Raw genomic sequence first — 17,896 nt, 5'->3', positions numbered from 1 at the left:
CCTGAGATACCCAAAGTATGAACAGCTGGAGGAAGTAGGAATTTCCACAGTCAAATAAAAAAAAGTGGTAGAAGCAAGTTGTTCCTCAATGGAAATCGGTCTCTGTAGGAATTCTGTTCTTAGAAAAGAACTGGAAGGGCAGAACCATAGATCAGTGTCTCTGTGCAGAGTATGGCCAGGGTTTGCCCATGGAGGGCTTGGAGCTATAGCTTGTGCTGCTCTAGTAACTGGAAACATAAACACACACATAAACATAAGCATAATAATAACATAGCATAACTTCTTGAAGATTATTTTTATGGTGATGACTGTGACATAAATGTTGTTTCTTCCAAATGTGATTTCAGAGTTCCTGTCGGTAATTTCCCAGGCTAGATGTCAAGAGAGCCTTGATGTATGTTGTGGGAAGAAAAGGATTCAGGAAGCCCAAGTAACTGTATTGTCTCACAAAGCAGACTTCAGCTGCTTTGGTTTGCAGATTGTATTAAGTTGTACTCCACGATAAGAGATCAGATATCTTGGCCCAGTAAAGATCCACTGGACAAGAAATGATGCAACATTTACTACTAGTTCAGAGGAATATCTACCCAAAACATCTTTGTTGTGACCTCATCTGATACATATTACCTTAGATTTAGACGTGAGAAGTAGATTGGGCTTTTCTGTGACAGTCCTTAATGAGGATTTTTCCTAACCTTTATCACCTTCCATGTGTAACACTGCTATTTAAGTGATTATTAGTTCATAGGTAGGTACTAGGTTATTGACCCTAGGGCCTATGTCAGCCTAGCCAAAAGGTACCCTGGCTTTTGCCACCCAAGAAAATTATTTTCCTGTGCCACTGTCGAGCAGAGCCACAGAAGTGATCCCCAAGGTGAATTTCCCATCTCCCATCCAATCATCAAGATTTTTCTTGGAGTGCTAATGAGGAGCTATGTTTGATACAGATAGGTAGTTTGTTCCACAGTATGGGAAGTCTCTGGGACAGGAATCTATCCCTCCAGCATGTTCTGTTTATTGTGGTGACAAGGTTTAGGTCCCTAGAAGCGTGTAGCTCGTAGGGATTGGGATTTCTTTAAGTGGAGCATGTCTAAAAGCTCTGGGTTTGACATAGCTTTGCGTGTTAGGCAGAGATCGCCTCTGAGTGGGTGATATGCGATGGAGTAAAGCTGCAATTTTTTGAGATGGTCTGCGTAGGGCATCTGTTTGAGGCCATTAATCCTCTTTGTGAGGTACTTCTGTGGCCTTTCCACTTGTTGTAGATGTCTTGTGAGGTACATACCAAAAGGGGCATTGTACTCTATAATGGGTCTAATGAGTGACGAGTAGAGGGGAACAATGACCTCTTTTTTCCTGCATGAGAAACTTCTTGTGATGAGGTGTGCCACGTAGAAGGACTTCCTGACTACTGTGGTGATGTGATTATCAAAGGAGAGTCTATTGTCCACCTGTGTCCCAAGGTCTCATCACACTTTTGGTGTTAAGTAGACTACCACCTATGTGGTAATTAATGGGTATGGAGTTTTTACCAAAAGGGATGACAATGCACTTTTTGGCATTGAGCTTGAGGCCATGGCTTTGACACCAGGCATCTGTCTCACCGAGGCCCTTTTGTAGGATGTCCACATCTTTTGGAGTTTTGATGATGGCTCCTAGTTTGCAATCATCTGCGAACTTTGTTAGCCAAAGACCTTCTGTGTTAGCCTGTACTTCAGAAAAGTAGATACCAAACAGGAGAGGACCCAAGACTGAACCCTGTGGTACTCCACTTGTCACTGGTCTGAAGTTGGATTTGGAGTCTGCTACTTTCACAGTGTGGGTTCTGTCAGTGAGACAGTTGGCAACCCATCTTGTGACATAGGGATTTATACCTAGTTTAGTGAGTTTATCTATAATTCCAGAGTGGGGGATGGTGTCAGAAGCCTTGGCGAGATCTAGATAGGCTGTGTGAACCACCTTACCTTCATCTATGGCTTTGGTGACTGCTTCAAAGAAGTCTATCAGGTTCTATGATGTTACGTTCCATAGCCTTGCAGACCAGGCTCGTTAGGCTAATGGGGGTGGTATTTTCTGGGGTCTGTGGTGGTTCCCCCTTTGTGGAGTGGGATAATCGTCGCTGTGCGCCATTCAGTGGGCACATAGCCTGAGGTGAGGTTTTGATTGAACATGGTACTTAGGTGGGGTGCTAGTTCGTTCTGTAGTTCATGTAGAACACAGCCTGGGATGTTGTCAGGTCCCATGGATGCTGTGTTCTTGGCTTTGAATAGTGTGTTTTTTACCTGTGCAGCCGTCATTACAGGAACATTGCATTCTTCTGGTATAGAGATGGGCCCTTTAGGGGATGACAGGGGGGTAAAGTTAGCACTGAACCTATCTGCCAGGATGTTGGCAATATCAGTTGGTTCTGTATATTTAGTGCCATTGTGCTGTAACTCAGAGCATATCTGAGCGTTGCCACTGAGATTCTTGACATAGCTATAGAATGCTTTGTGGTTGTCTTTACAGTTAGTGGTTCATAGCTTATAGGTTCATAGGTTGGTACTGGGCTATCTGCCCGAAGGCATATATTAGCCCAGCCATGTTGTGTGGTATTCACCACCCCTTTAGTAGTTCCCTAGACCCTTGTACTAGCAGCTAGTACCCTTGGCCCCTATCTAGTAGTGCTGTTGGTGTGATCCCAGTGTGAACTTTCTGTTACCCATCCACTCATCAAGGTTCCTCTTGAAGAGTGATAGTGAGTTGCTCTGTCTTATGTAGATCGGGACCCTGCTCCATAGTAAGGGAAGTCTCTGTGAAGGGAATCTATCCTTCCAGCATGTTCTATTCATTGTTGTGTTGAGGTTTATATCCCTAGAGCATGTAGCTTGAGTAGATTTGGTTTTGCTAAGATGGAGCATGTTCAACAATTCTGGGTTGGACATGGCTCTGTACGTTAGACAGATCGCCTCTCAGAAAGCAGTATGCAACAGAGAACAGTCTTAGCTTTTTCAATCGTGCTGCATAGGGCAACTGTTTGAGGCCAGTAATCCTCTTGGTTAGGTACCTCTGTGGTCTCTCCATCTGCTGGAGATGTCTAGCCAGATACATTCCAATTGGTGCATTGTACTCAATAATGGGTCTGATGAGGGAAGAGTAGCGGGGCACCATTACATCCTTAGATCTTGATGCAAACCCTTTCATGATCAGATGGGTCACACAGAAGGATTTTCTAACCACTTTGGCAACATGGTTATCAAATGAAAGCTGACTATCTACTTGGGTCCCTAGATCCCTTATTTCTTCTTCAGATTTCATGGGATTACCTCCTATGTTGTAGTTTGCGGATACTCTGTTTTTTCCAAAGGGGATTACTACACAATTATTTTGCATTTAGCTTGAGACCATGGCTTTGACACCATGCATCTGTCTCATTTAGGCCCTTCTGGAGGATCTCCATGTCGGCCAGAGACTTTATGGTGATTTTGTTTTCATAACTAGCTTTGGAGGATTTTAGGAGGCTCTCAGCTTCTTACTGAGACTGACCAGGGAGTTTCTCCAATCATGGAATTTTACTCTTTTTTGCAACAGTTTCTTTCTTCTGTTGTAGAGTTTGTTTATGGCAGGGGACCACCAGATTGGCTTCCTTTTTTTGGAGGATAGCATCTTGGTTCTGTTAGGGATTGCACGATCCATGCATTCTTGTAAGTGCTTATAAAGTGCATTTGTGTAGGATTCAGCAGTCATACCTCTATTGTCTGTCAGCATGGGTGTCGTGAAGTTTGTCACTTCTGTCTTAAGAAGCATGAAGCTGGCTTTGGAGACATTTTTTACTGTGGTTTCCCAAATGGGGGGTGGGGGAGGGATGCGGATGTCTAGGGTGATTAGCTTGTGGTCGGATCTGACCAACGAGGAATTGACCTCTGGTGTGGAGCACTGGTTGCCCATGTTGGTAATAACCAGGTCTAGGATATTGCTGCCCCTGGTGGGGGTGTGGATATGTTGATCCAAGGCATTGGAATTTATGAATTCCAGAAAACGTTGAGCACAAGAGTTGGTACACGAGTATTTTTCCTAGTTAATGGTAGGTTAGTTGAAATCACCCATTATTAGAGTGTTAGGTTGTTCCCTAATATTTTCCAATGTATCAAGAAATGAGGAGCTGGAATCCTGGGGCATGGTGGGGGATCTGTAGCAAGCTACAATTTGGATTGCAGTCTTGCCCAGAGTTAGTTGCACTTGGATAATCTCGGATGCATTATGCTGAGCAACTAGCCTGGAGGTGTGGATATCCTTAATGAATATGGACACACCTCCGCCTTTAGTGTTTCGGTCCAGGTTAGGTGGCCGAAAGGTGTGGTATGAATTATAGCCTGGTAATGCAGGAGTACTCTCTGGAGCCTTGAATCAGGTCTCTATCACAGCACAGATGTTGATGTTCTCCATTTTAAGGAGTGCCTCGAGTGTGTGCATTTTGAGGTTTAGACTTCTAGCATTGAGTGGCAGTACCCTCAGATTCTTCTTGCCTGTACCTGTTCCGGTGGTGAATTTGTCATTTGAACCTTGCCTAAAAAAGGCACTATAGGGGTGGCTAGAGCATTAGCCAGTATCTGGAATCCCAGGGGCGACAGGTGCAGGCCATCTCTGGCAAAGCATTGTGGTTTGTCAGTCGTGTCATCCCAGGCAGACAGATACTAGATTCCCTTAGAATGACACCAGAAGCTTAGCCAATTGTTGAAGTCAATCATTTTGTCCTTGTACTGTGGTATCATGCTGGGTGATGGCAGGATGCCACTCAGGGCTAGGGTCATAGCTGCCTGGGCTGCAAGATCAGACAGCTCCTCCATGTCCCTTTTCATGTAGTCCAGGGAGGTACGTCTCAGGTCATTCACACCAACATGGACAATGACAGAGTCATATTTGTACTTGTTGTGGAGTGACCTGAGTGCATGCATTGTGTGGTGGATCTTGGCACCCGACAGGCAGCTGACAGTAACTTTCTCCTTGTTTAGCCTAGTGACTGGAGCATCAGTGTGCCCGACTATAGAGTCACCTATGACTAGAGTGTTGGGTACATTGTTATGCCTTATGGGCTGTGGTTGAGTGGCACATTGAGTTTGTGGGCTATGTGTCATTTGGGTTGTGTTGGGGGGTGGAGGTTGCTTGTGTTTCTGCTTTGGAGGTCCCTGTTGCTTGGGCAGGTTTTTGTGGGCCATAGTGGCTAATGTTCTGATTTCCAGTCTTTAGAAGATAGGCATATTATGCTGATGTGTGTCATAACTCCATGTCTTCATGATGTGAAATCTGAAGGGACAGAGTCCTGTAAGCAGTTTGCATGTTCTCTCTCTGTCTCAATGGAGTTCCTTCCATCTAAAAACATGCTGAGTGTTTCCATCTCAAAACTTATCCAAGAATGGAGTTGTGGGCTGCAGCACAGACTCTAGATGGTGTCCTATAGGGGGAAGAGTTGTATAGACTGATCACTTATCTACTATGGTGCACAGTATCCAAAAGGTAGGATAACACTGATCGTAGACTGGGTACTGTGGCAGGGATAGCTGCTTAGATTCATAGATTAGTACTAGGCTAACAGCCCTTGTGGGCCATTTTTAGCCTAGCCAGTTACCCCATGTGAGAATCAAACCTTGTGTTTGTGAGGTAAACACTTTAACCATTATGCCAACATCCGTTTGATGGTGTAAAATGTGGCTGTAGGTTATTCAGTTATGTTGACTAATGTTGCCAAATGGATATTGGTATTTGCTGTTGATAAGTAGGTTGAAAACCCAGTCTACTCAAATGTATGTCAGAGACTCATACTAACAGTGGGAGAGGTCTATGTGTCCCTATTGGACAGTGTATGCCTGCCATAACACCCAGCAGTCTGAGGTCAATAAGCTACTGACCAACTGGTGTCCCATTTCCCTGCCTAGGTTACCTAGCATTGCTCTGCGTGAAGCTGGATGAAAGACCAAGTCACTTGCCAAACATGGCACTAAGATTTGCAACACTCACTGTAGGTTCACTGTGAAAATTCAGCTTGAAAGTTAATAACATGATGGTAAGGAGAAGGATAGCCATCCTAATTATCCAGAAGACAAAATGGAAGAACAGTCCAGGAAAACCATTTGGCTTGGGATCTAGAGTCTACTACTCAAGAGGAGGACAGGCTTGAAATGGTGTGGGAATTTTGGTGAGGGAGAGGCTTCAGAAGATGGTGAGGGATGCCAACAAAATTATTGACAAACTCATGCCAATCAGACTCCAGCCTAATGAAGAAGTTCTCATAATCTCAGCCTATTTCCCACTGCAGGGTTATGACAGAGAGAAAAAGGGTGCATTCAGGCAGCAGTTGCAAGACCTACCACATAAAAGATGACAACATGAATCTGTGCTGATAATGGGCAACCCGTATTTACATATTGGGTCAAACCAAGATATGAGGACTGCCTGGGACCACATGGGTGCGGCAACAGTAATAAAAGAGAAGCCATTCTAGACTTCTGTCTGGCAAATGGCTTGATGGTGGCCAACACATGGTTCAACAAAAGATGCTCAAATACAAGAGTGGCCACCATGCAAATCTGGTAGATTTCCTCCTAGTAAGGAAAAGGCAAGTAATTGCAAAGTCATTCCCAGTGAAACAGTCGGCCCCTAGCATAAACCACTGGTTGCCACAATCGTCCTCAAGCAGTGATCAGAGAAGGCTCTAAGGTCAACAGAGACCAGGTAGAAGACATGGAAGTGGACTGGAGAAAAAGCATAGCAGTTAAAGGAATTGCTCAGGGCTCTAGCACCTCAAGAAGGAAAAAAAAAGGTTGAGTTGAAGAATGGCAGCACCTCAAAACCGATATACATGAGGACTACAGAATAGATATGTGGCCAAGCCAGGTATGGAAATAAGGCACATAAGGAAAGCTGTTGGTAGAATGTAGAAATCCAGGAAGCCATTAAAAGAAAGACTGCAAGAAAAAATGGGAGGTAGAAAAGATGTACCAGACCAGGAATACTAGTGGACTAATAAAGATGCTAAGTGAGGAGTTACAATAGCAAAGAATGAGGCATCTGTGACATTGTACCAGTTACCGGAAAGTGACTCAGTAGATGGCATGACAAACCTATTTTAGGTTGTAGGGCAAAGTCAATGATGCATAAAGAATGCCAGCAACAACCAGTTCACCAGTCAACAGGACATTAGTACTTCCAGCAGCTTCTGAATAAAGAAAACCCCACAAAAGCTGTACTGTGCCAGACACAGCCTACAGTGAAATGGTGTAGGAGCCCACCATAGAAGAAGTAAGAACAACATTAAGGAAGATTGTCAGGGAAAGCAGCAGGCTCAAATGTGATAAAGATGTTGGATGAAATATGGGAAAAATGGCTTCTGAGGGTACACACAGCAGTGTGGAGAGAAAGTCATATAAAAAATGAGTGGAGGACAAGCATTCTAGTGTCACTGTTCAAGAACAAAGTGGACATTCACAACGGTGGGTAGTATAGAGATATTGAGAGAGATGAGCAGTTTGGATTTGGATCAGGATACCTAGGTTAATAGGAGATTACTAGGCTAATGGCTGAAGAGCCCTTACATGCTTAGCCAGTTTTACCCAATTGTCTATCCCTAGGAGATAGATAACAAGGATCAGTAACCAGGGTTTTGACAATTTTTTGCAAACTGCCTCTGTCCATAAGGGACATGGGTGCCACCCTAAGAGCAACTGACCTAAAGTTTGCAGTGAGACAGATGAGGTGGGAACAAGCTACAGATGAGGAGAGAGTCCAACTGGCATTCCTAGACTTAAAAAAAGCACTTGCAAGGTCCCAAGAGCTGATTTGGACAGTCCTGCTGTGTTTCATAGTCCCAGAAACGTTGGTAGAATTGGTGCAGATTATGTACAAGGACCCAATGAGTCCAGTACAAACATTGTTCAGTCTCCTGTGTGTGCATTAGGGTTCAGCTTTGAGCTCACTGCAGTTCATACTGGTAATAGACTACATTAGCAAATCAGCAAAGCTGCTGTATTCAGACAATGTGGTATTACTGGCAGACTCTAAGCAATAACTTTAGCAAAGGATAGCAGAATGAAATGCAAAACTGAAGGCACATGGGATGAAACTGAGTACAGATAAGACAGTTGTAATGACAGCAAATGAGGGAAATCCGAAGAAGATGAAACTGAGATAGATGGGAAAATAGTGAAGCAGGTTAAGAGCTTCAAGTATCTATGAAGGCTGGTTGAGGAGAGAGGAATTCTGAATGAGCAGGTCAAAGCTAGAATCATAGAGGCTGCAGCCAAGTGGCATAGTGAGTCAGGGGTAGCATATGACAGAAGGATATCAAAGAAGCTGAAAAGGTAGGTAAACAAAACAGTGGTGCGACCAGTACTACTGTATGGTACAAAAACCTGGGCAGTAAATGCAGAACAGTTGAGGAAGCTAGAGAGATAAAGTGTTTGAGACAGGTGGTAGGATGCACACTGTGCAACAGATGAAGAAATGAGGACAAAAGAGCAGAAGCCAAAGTATCTTCAGTTAAAGAAAAGGTCAAAGACAACAGATAATGATGGTTTAGGCACGTGTGCAGAAAAGCATAAGACAATATGACAAAGACGTGGGACAGACAGAAGGAAAGAAAGAAGAAATTTGAACATCTAGCAAAGAGTTGGATGGATTGTGAGAGAAAAGACTTGTGACAGTCAGGCATGAGTGTTGCAGTAGGCAGCAGTGTGGTATTGAATAGAACGAGATGGTGACAGTTGACATGACACTCCAACCCCTTGTAGAAAATGGGAAAAAGGTAGTTTGATGATGAGGAGTCCTTAGTGCAGTTTGGGTTATTTGGTTTAGCTTTATGATGGGCCTTTCTCCCTTGCAGCTGATTGCTATGCAGAAGGGCTTTGGTCTGCTGCTCATGTCAACCCAAAGGCAGAAGAGTGGACCTAGTGAAGGTGAAAGCCCTTCTGGTGTTAGTCCATGAAGATCTGGGTTATGTTAAATGCCTCCATAGCAGAACTTTAGCTTCTGACAATGTTCCCATAATATCCACTTATTTTAATTGTTTTAAGAAGAGTTTTATAAACATTTCTACCAGATATCATTTTTTATTTTTTTTGTTGAGGCTTGTGGCACAAAAAATCATATAAAATCTCCTTCTGATATTAGCATTCATTATGTAAACCTATAGTTTCTTGTGTCACATTCCTGACATCTGACACTGTAATGCCATTATTAAAGGCAAACAGATGCCAGTGATTTCACTGATTTTTTTGTAAATGCAGACAGCTGACCCATTTCTTTCAGATGCAGCTGGTTTGATGCAAGAAACGCTATACCTTTTCTTAGTGTCTAAAGATGTCTAGTATAGGCAGAAAAGGCCAGAAGTTAATATAGATGTAAGTGATTCCCAGAGCAATAGCTGGACTTTGTGTATACGTACATCAGGTCTCATAACTCAGATCAGTTACTCGAGACAGTAAAAGTTATCTTCATTTCTAATTGGCAAGCAGTAAAAGAAGGAAAATGTGAGGGACATAATTTTTTTCATAAATATAAAACAAAATACTCTTATTGAATGCAACCTACTACTTTGTGTGACAAGTACTGTTTAAACAGCTGTCAGCAGAGTAACAGAACAATATAACCATTTAACTTAGTAAAGGAGGCAGCTGTATGACTGATAAGCAGTACATTATGCTATCAGCTAAGAAAATGAAAACTGCTTAGAGTATTCCTTCTTACTAAAGGGATTGTAGAAATTGTATTTTTCTATTTCCTCATACCTGGGAAACATAGTTAAAAGTATACTGGGAAATGTAATAACAGTTCCGTAATAAAATATGTATTTTCCAGTATAAAATTACATATTGTCTGATGTTTGTAAGCGATCAAAAGGCTTACATGAGTGGCTCTGTAGCTCACGGGTTAGAGCACTGGTTTAGTAAACCAGGGGTCATGAGTTCAAATCTCATCAGAGCCTGTGTTTCCCCTTCCAAACTTAAGGGGTGGTGAAAGCCACATAACTTTGGGCTAGGCTTATAAATGCCCTAGGGCAGATAGCCTAGTATAAACCTATGAACCTATATGTTAATTTAGCAGTCTGGCTGTAATCTCTAGAATGTTTAGATAAGGTAATAACATGGTGGCCACCTTGTCATTTATTTTTTTAATTAATTAAACTTGCATTTTCCTTTAGGAAATGCTGTTAGTAATGTCATTAATTTCTTAGAGATTCTTAAAGATTTGAGAAAACTCTTAAGTATTGAAATGCATGTTTTAAATTGTATACAAGACATTTGTGCACAGCAAACGAGAATGCAGAGGGTCCCCAGATAGCTGGCACATTTTTTGAAGTTTCTTTCCAAGTATGGTGGTTTCTGAAATGCCCATCATACATTAAACTTGCCCAGATATAATTTAGTTACATAAGATTTCTAAGCCATAAAGATGAACGCTTTCTAAGAATATGTTTGGTAGATGTTAACAACAGTCCCTAGTCTATTTTATTGAGCAAAAAGTCTAATTTGGTATTAGAATGTACATTGCCACTGACTACTCGAAAATGTCGAAATCTAAAGCCTTCACTGAAGTACTGGATATTGTAAATGAGATTAAAATAACTAGAGGTAGGATCTTTAGAAAATGTAAAGAGCAAATTACATAGAAATAGTAAAAGGAATTTGTGGGAACAACATATGCAGAATAATGTTCGGGAGGAGAGAGGTTTAAGGGAGGGCAGGAAGTGAGAAATTCATGTAATGCTGCAGTGAGTTCATTGTTAAAAAGAAAACCTATATGTATACTGTATGAAAATAATAATGCAAAAATGTTGCTGTGGTTTGTTTTCGTTTCTGCTAATATCAAAATTACAGGTGCCACAAAGTGATAGCTTCATAAATCAAGCTAAACCAACCTGGGGGAGCATACAGACAACCACAAGGATGAACAAAAAAGCAAAAGCCAAAGGGATTAGTTCAAGTAGTGCTGGGTTTCTGTTGAAAATTAACCCTGGTTTCTTAATAGAAGCTTTAAATGAATAGATTTTGTTTGCTTTAAAAAAGTTACTAAACGAGTAGAAGCGTTAACAAATAAAAAAAAAAAATTGCCTTTAGACAGTTCAGAGAAAGTTTATTCAGATTAATGCTTTCATTTAACAGACTTCATCAGATCCAAAAAGTTTATAAAAAAGAATTTACAGATTGATCTAGAGCAGGGGTGTCCAACCTTTTCAGCTGCAAGGGCCGCATTGAGTCAACAGAAATGGCCTGGGGGCAAACGGCAAGTGAGGACCAAAAATAAAAAAAAAAAAGGTCTCTCAAACTGAAGAGCAAAAAAAAAAAAAAAAAAAACACGACGCGTCATAAACCAAAGAGCAAAAAACCCCAGGCATACGCGGACCAATACAAAGTCGGCCCACTGGCTGTATTGCAAGTTAACTTGAACAATAAACAAATCAATAAATGCATAACATTTGCCCTAAAACTCAATATCTCATTCTAATTATAAAAAAAAACAGTTAAATCTAACATCCCAGTTTATTTGCAAAAAAAATCAACAGGTACAAACCTTTCAACTTGCACGAGACCACACCTGCGATTCTGCTGGTCTCCATGTCCTCCATCATGTCCCCAATGCCCACACGTCGTCCAAAGCGCCCATGTCCCTGAAACACGGCACCGGCAACATCAGGAATGATGAGACCCTCACTTCTCAAAAAATGAATAACCTCCATTTCTACATTTGCTTCACTGTCACCAACAGATGGCACACCTTATCAAACCTGTGGTTTTCTGCCATACCACTTGCATGATCTCAGGATTGCCACCACACAACAACTACACAATTTGAGTTTCAGATTTCAAATCCTTCAGAAAATGCACTTTGCACAAACCCCTTGTCACTCCAGCCAGCCAGCACACCTGCAAGTCTAAAAGAGCAAATACACAACATCTGTCCCCACCTCTGGGTCATTGTCCTCCCACCATGACCATACCGTGCCCCAACCAGATTTCTAGCACTGATAGATTGAGAGCCATGAGAAACATACATGCCATGCCCTGTGACCATTGTGGCACTCTGAGCAAACCTACTCACCCACTGTGCCCCGAGCCAAACAGGCCTGCTATCCATGTTGCGCCACAAAAGGGTGCCCAAGAGCTGCACCTCCAGCGATGTGAAAGAACTGGGTCAAGACAGTGACGAAAGCCCTCAATTGCCATGTGCCTCAAAATGTCACAGCATCTCCAACAGCCATCTGTGGCACCATGAAAACAGGCAGAAGGGACCCCGATCTCATGTCCAAGGAAGGCACCCATGAATTTTATAACAAACAACAACAAAAGCCAGCGGTCAAGTGCACCTCATCATCAGGAACACACCTCATTTGGGGTCCCAAAAAGTTCACGTTCCTCAAAGTTCCCCAAAGTTCCTCATTGAAAGACTCTCACACACTCACTGCTAGGATCTTCCTCAAGTGAAATCCACGGCAAATAGAAATCAATCATACCAGTTCATTAAAATATCTTCTCTACAAGTAAAACCAGCATATTTCAACTATCCTATGGCCTTCCCAGTTGAAGTTGCCAGCAAGCCACTATGTGTTCCACACCTTGCCCACCCGTTCCACACCATCAGAGCCAGTGTTCCACACCCCGGAGATGGAAGGTTGAGAGCCACGACAAAAGCACATACAAGAAATCAATCCATCAAACTTCACATCCAAAGGCATCAGCCGAGCCTCCAAATGTGACATGTGAAGTCCATCAAATTAACTGCGTGGGCACGCTGCTGTCATTTATTATACAACAATATAACATTTGTGCTGGTTGTTTAATATATCTCTGAAGTCCAGCATCCTCCATGAAATGTGACAGAACATGAAGACCACTGCCCGTGCAAAGATGGAACCACAGCTCCTCACACCTTCACAAGCATCAAAGGCAAGTGTGCAAACTGATGTGACACCGACACTCCCAGTGAAACATCCATAACTCCAGGGCCAAAGCAACAGAAGCCTAAACCAAAATGAATGCAATCAGTGGGCCGAACCACCCACAAGATATTACGCATTTTATATCAACTCTCTGGACTCTACTCTGGCCCTCTGACAGCCAGCCTCCCACTAGCACCATGACATCCTACCCAGGAGATGACCCACAAGTCAGTCCCACGCAGCAACCGCTGTGACACCCTCAGGCCACAACAGCTCCACAAATGCCCATGGAGCACACAATCACAATCATGTCAAACAAGCCGACAAGTACTCCAAAGAAGGAAAAACAAGCAAACTCCCTCTCCACCCAACATCTGCTCAACTGCAAATCTACATGAGAGAAAATGTTTCTAAGCAGCAACATACACATACATATATATATATCCACATATATATATATATATATATATATATATATATATATATATATATATATATATATATATGTATTTGGGAAGGCGACACAAGGCACAGGGTTTGAGTCTCACAAGGGACAACTGGCCAGGCCCAAAATGGTTTGCAAGAGCAACCAGCCCTGCACCAATCCTGTCCCATCCCACAAAACAGCCCTCTGGCACATGATTGGGGATTGAAGTCAACAAACAAGACACCCAAGTTTCAGACCTCACATCCCTCCGACAATGGCAAAGGAAACCCAACTGTTCTAGCAATTTCCAAGCTTGTAAGCCCAATTAACTACCCAATCTTAAAATGTGTCCTTACTTTCTGGTCATCTGCCTCCCGCTTTGTGTGGCTCTGTTCGGATTCCTTCAGAGTGAGAGGTACAAAGAAGCAGTCCAGCAGACAAACCCCTTCACTGCCGCTGCCAGGGATCGCCCTCCAGTCTCCACCACACACAGGCACACGCCTCCATTCTCTCTCCAACCTACTAGCCAAAATGCTGCCTAGCTAGACAACCGCTTGACCGATCTCTCATTCCCACGCACACCGTGCATGTACAACACGCATGCACTCCCACAAACACACCCACACTTTTCTCACCCAAAATGCTGCCCAGCTAGATAACTGCTCGACCGATCTCTCACTCCCACGCACACCGCGCATGCACAACACGCATGCACTCCCACAGACAAACACATTCACAACTTTCTCACTCACCAAACAGCAAAAGGGCTGCCCAGCGAGCGCAAAACAATCCGTCCGTTTCTTCGGTCCGAGCTCAATGGCAGTGAAGCAGCGAGCACCACCGGCAAATTAAAGTCCTGCTGGAGAACACCCACTCATTGAGCATGGTGCGATCGCCCATTCTCTGAGTCCAAACATGCACATACTCTTAAAATTTAAATCACACTTTGCAGTATATATTCTTTCAGACATAGACACTCTTCATCAACCAAAATACAAGCCGCCAAACTATACTTTCAAAGGTGAAAATTCAGCACATGTCACAGAGGAATGCCGCGCCACTTAACGCCAGTCACCAGACAGCATCCCCTACCCCAAAACACACTGGCTGTCTCATGTGAAAACACAACACTGTGGTCGGGATGCCTGGGAACACACAAGACACAGACAAAGTTCTGTCCTCTTGGCAGAGCAACCCCAGCCTCTGTCCGCGCCCCACACAACACGGCTCCGACTTCCCATCCACAGTACACAACCCTAGCATCTGCAATCCTTCCTTGCAGGACAGAAAAATAGCTCTCAAAGCTTTTCACTCACTCAGTCCACTCACCACTACAACTACAACAAGCTTACCCATCAATTCAGAAGATCCTTCTTGCTCAATTCAACCCAAAGATCCTCCTCCTTCAGCTCCCCAGCGCGAATGCATCCACTGACGCAAAAAAAACACTGAATGGTGCCTCCGGCGCATGCGCATAGCAGCCCAATGATGCGGACATGAAATGAAATGGGGAAAAAAGTAAAATTCCAACTCAAGGGTGGCGGGCCACATGGAAGAGCCCTGAGGGCCGCGGGTTGGACACTCCTGATCTAGAGCCTTGCTGTTACATAAATGTTTAACTTCTGCAGTTGTCTGTCTATTGAAATTAACCCATTTCTGCCAGCTGTTTCTGCAATACCCACCAAATTCGAGTTCTGAAAGCACTACTTTCACCTCTTAAAAGTGTCCTCATTTGAGAGCAGCATTTCTCAGCCCCTGCTGACGACAGTGAGGACAGCCAGGACAGTATGCCAAGTCACCTTCCTGAGCTGCTGGATATTTTGCCATACCTTCTTTGTACTTCAGCTGGAACTCATTCTGAATGACCTCACCAAATTCATTCCATGCCTGGTCCTGTATTGGGTTCTTATCATTTTCAGTCAAATCCAGAGATGCCCCACAGCTTGCATTGCAGGCTGTTTCTACAACCTAACAATTTTCTTCCCCTCTGGTGTCTTATCAGCAGGTCTTAGGATTGACTCCTTCCTGCTATGACAAATAGTAAATCCCCTTTTGCCCACAGCTATGTGCTGCCACCCCAGTTACTGAGGTTGCAAACAGGGTTCATACTAATTCCAGTTTCCCAACTTCACCAGGTATTTGGTAGAAGCTGTTGTGGAGGAAAGATATGAGCTCAACACACACACACACACACACACACAAGTTTGGCTTGCTGTGCGACTCTGAGCAAGTCACTTAAGCAGGCAGTGCACCAAGTTTAGTTTTACCTAATTAACACGTGAATAAAGAAAAACTGGAAACTTCATGTAAGTATTCCCAGGATGTCTTAATGATGCAGTGAAGGTATCCTGGAAACTTCAGGTAAGTATTCCCAGGATGTCTTAATGATGCAGTGAAGGTATTCTGGAAACTTCAGGTAAGTATTCCAAGGAAACCTTCACAACATGCTTAAGCTTCCAAGGTCTGTTGAGCATCTGTCTTGGGCACCTGAACCATCTTATCACCAAATGATTGAACAGTTGATAGCTCAGCACCTTTCCTGACCTGAGTGCCTAGGACATAAGGCAATCAGGGCTGAAGGCATGAAAGTCATACCTAATCTTGGGCATAGAATATTCAAGTAAAAGGTACATTTATTGTGTTCAGACATAACATCTGCTATGGATAGGTTCACAGCTAGCAGAGAGGTCTAATAACAACTCTCTCAAGTTCAGGTCAAATGAGCCATTCCTTGCAGTGACAGAGCTTTGAGTACCTCCATCACGTCCTGCACGTATGTGCTGCAGTCTCCCAGTAGAACAGGATAATCCATAGACTGGTATCATATCCAAGTACAGAGTCATCTCAGCCACTGGCCTCCCTTGAAATGTTTGTGTGGGAAAAGAGACTTTATTCAATATTCAAGCTTTTGATTCAGGAGGAAAAACCTTTGGATTCCATATTTCCATTGGATCAACTCTATTTTTACACAGATATTGGAGGGGACATGTTTTTACCCTACAATTATAAATGTACATCATGTGCAACTTAAATGTGGAGCTTTTCTCCCTGGGCCTCCACTGAAAATGGGTTTTGCCCCATCAGACATTACCCAGCAAACAAAGACAAATAAATAAATAATAAAATAACATAAATAAAATAAAGCTCCCATTTTACTAATACTGTGCATGTGTGGAGGAAAGAGAGTTGGAGAAAACATATGACAGTGTTCCTTGCCATGTCTTGTGAGATGTGCTTCATCAGTAAGGGGTCACAGTGTTCCTACTGTATAACATTCAGTCCCTGTATTTGAGGATTGAGGGTTTTGTCCATGTTATCACCATTAAGTCAAAAGCATGTAAGGTGGGTGTAGGACTTCACTAAGGGTGTGTTTAAACTTACCCTTGTGTTTGTGATTTTCATGGAGAAGATAATCTGGACTGTTTAGTGCATCCATTATTATAATATTATGGCTGGATCTTTATTTGCAAATGATGATACTGTCCTTATGACCTCAGGTGGCCTTGATATCCAGTATGGATTGAAGTGATGAAGTGAGCATGAGGTGGTGGTTATGAAAATGTATGCCTTCACATCAGATATCATGATTCTTTCCTGGAAAAGAGTGAATTGTTGTCTGCAGGTGAAAGAGGAAAAGATACCACACTTGGAGGAGTTTAAATATGCGGTCTTTTTCCATGTGGAGGGATAGAGGAGACAGGGGATTAACCAGAGGATGGGGGCAGCAGTGGTAGCATTCCTGCAACTGTTACACTGAACTCAGTCACAGGGCTAAGCTCTTGATTTACCTGTGAGTCTTTGTCAGTATTCTCATTTGCAGTCAGGAATATCCTGTGATGACTTGCCAGCCGTTCCTGGGGATAGGCAAGTCTGGTCCTACCCTGCTTTGCTTGCTACCATTGTGGCTGTCATTAGGACTAGAGGTTTAGTGAATGAATGAATGAATCACATCAAGAAGGTGGTAGGCAATGGTGAATGTTCAGAAATTTTGCTTCTTCAGGACAGTTGAAAAAAAAGCTTAACCTTTGAGTGTGCTATGTTAACATTATTGTCTGATCTTATTCTCAAGTTGGTAATGTATTTAATTGTCCAATATGTAATAAACTGTAAAGCATTGTTTTTGTGCAGTCACTGTCTCAGTTACTTTATTTCTGTGCTTTCTAGTCCATTTCTGAAGCATTGCTTTAGTCTATGGATATGATGTAGCATGAAAGCATGCAATGGTATTATTAGCTTTGGTCCTGAAAGTGAAATAGTGAAATAATTACCGTAGCTGCTCTTTTCGATACCTAAACATCAGACCATTGTTTCTGAGGTGTGGCCCAACAACTAATTTTGTAGGTTTGTTGCCAATTTTAAGTTTATGATGCACTTGCTCTGTTATTCCCATTTTACTCCAAGTCAGTGGACCTTATTAGAGACGTATAGCTGCTGACTGAGCTGTATTATTTCATTTATTATTACGTGCTGTTCCCTTTTTGACCTTATGGACCTATTTGATGAGAAGTCTGCCAGTGTTTTTTCAGGGTGCAAGCCAACCTGCACCCCAATACCTGCAAAACTTA

General features: G+C 42.9%; 1 non-coding gene across 1 annotated transcript; it reads left to right on the top strand.

Moving 5' to 3' along the window:
- Nucleotides 1-9,879: 9,879 nt before the first annotated feature.
- TRNAT-AGU lies at nt 9,880-9,952 on the top strand. Its single transcript has one exon. It is a non-coding gene; the product is annotated as a tRNA-Thr (tRNA).
- Nucleotides 9,953-17,896: the final 7,944 nt, after the last annotated feature.

Source organism: Protopterus annectens, chromosome 6.part0 (assembly GCF_019279795.1).
Source record: "Protopterus annectens isolate FY-2018-M chromosome 6.part0, PAN1.0, whole genome shotgun sequence".
NCBI classification, from domain to species: Eukaryota; Metazoa; Chordata; order Ceratodontiformes; family Protopteridae; genus Protopterus; species Protopterus annectens.
This window is presented reverse-complemented; position numbering and strand designations above follow the sequence as displayed.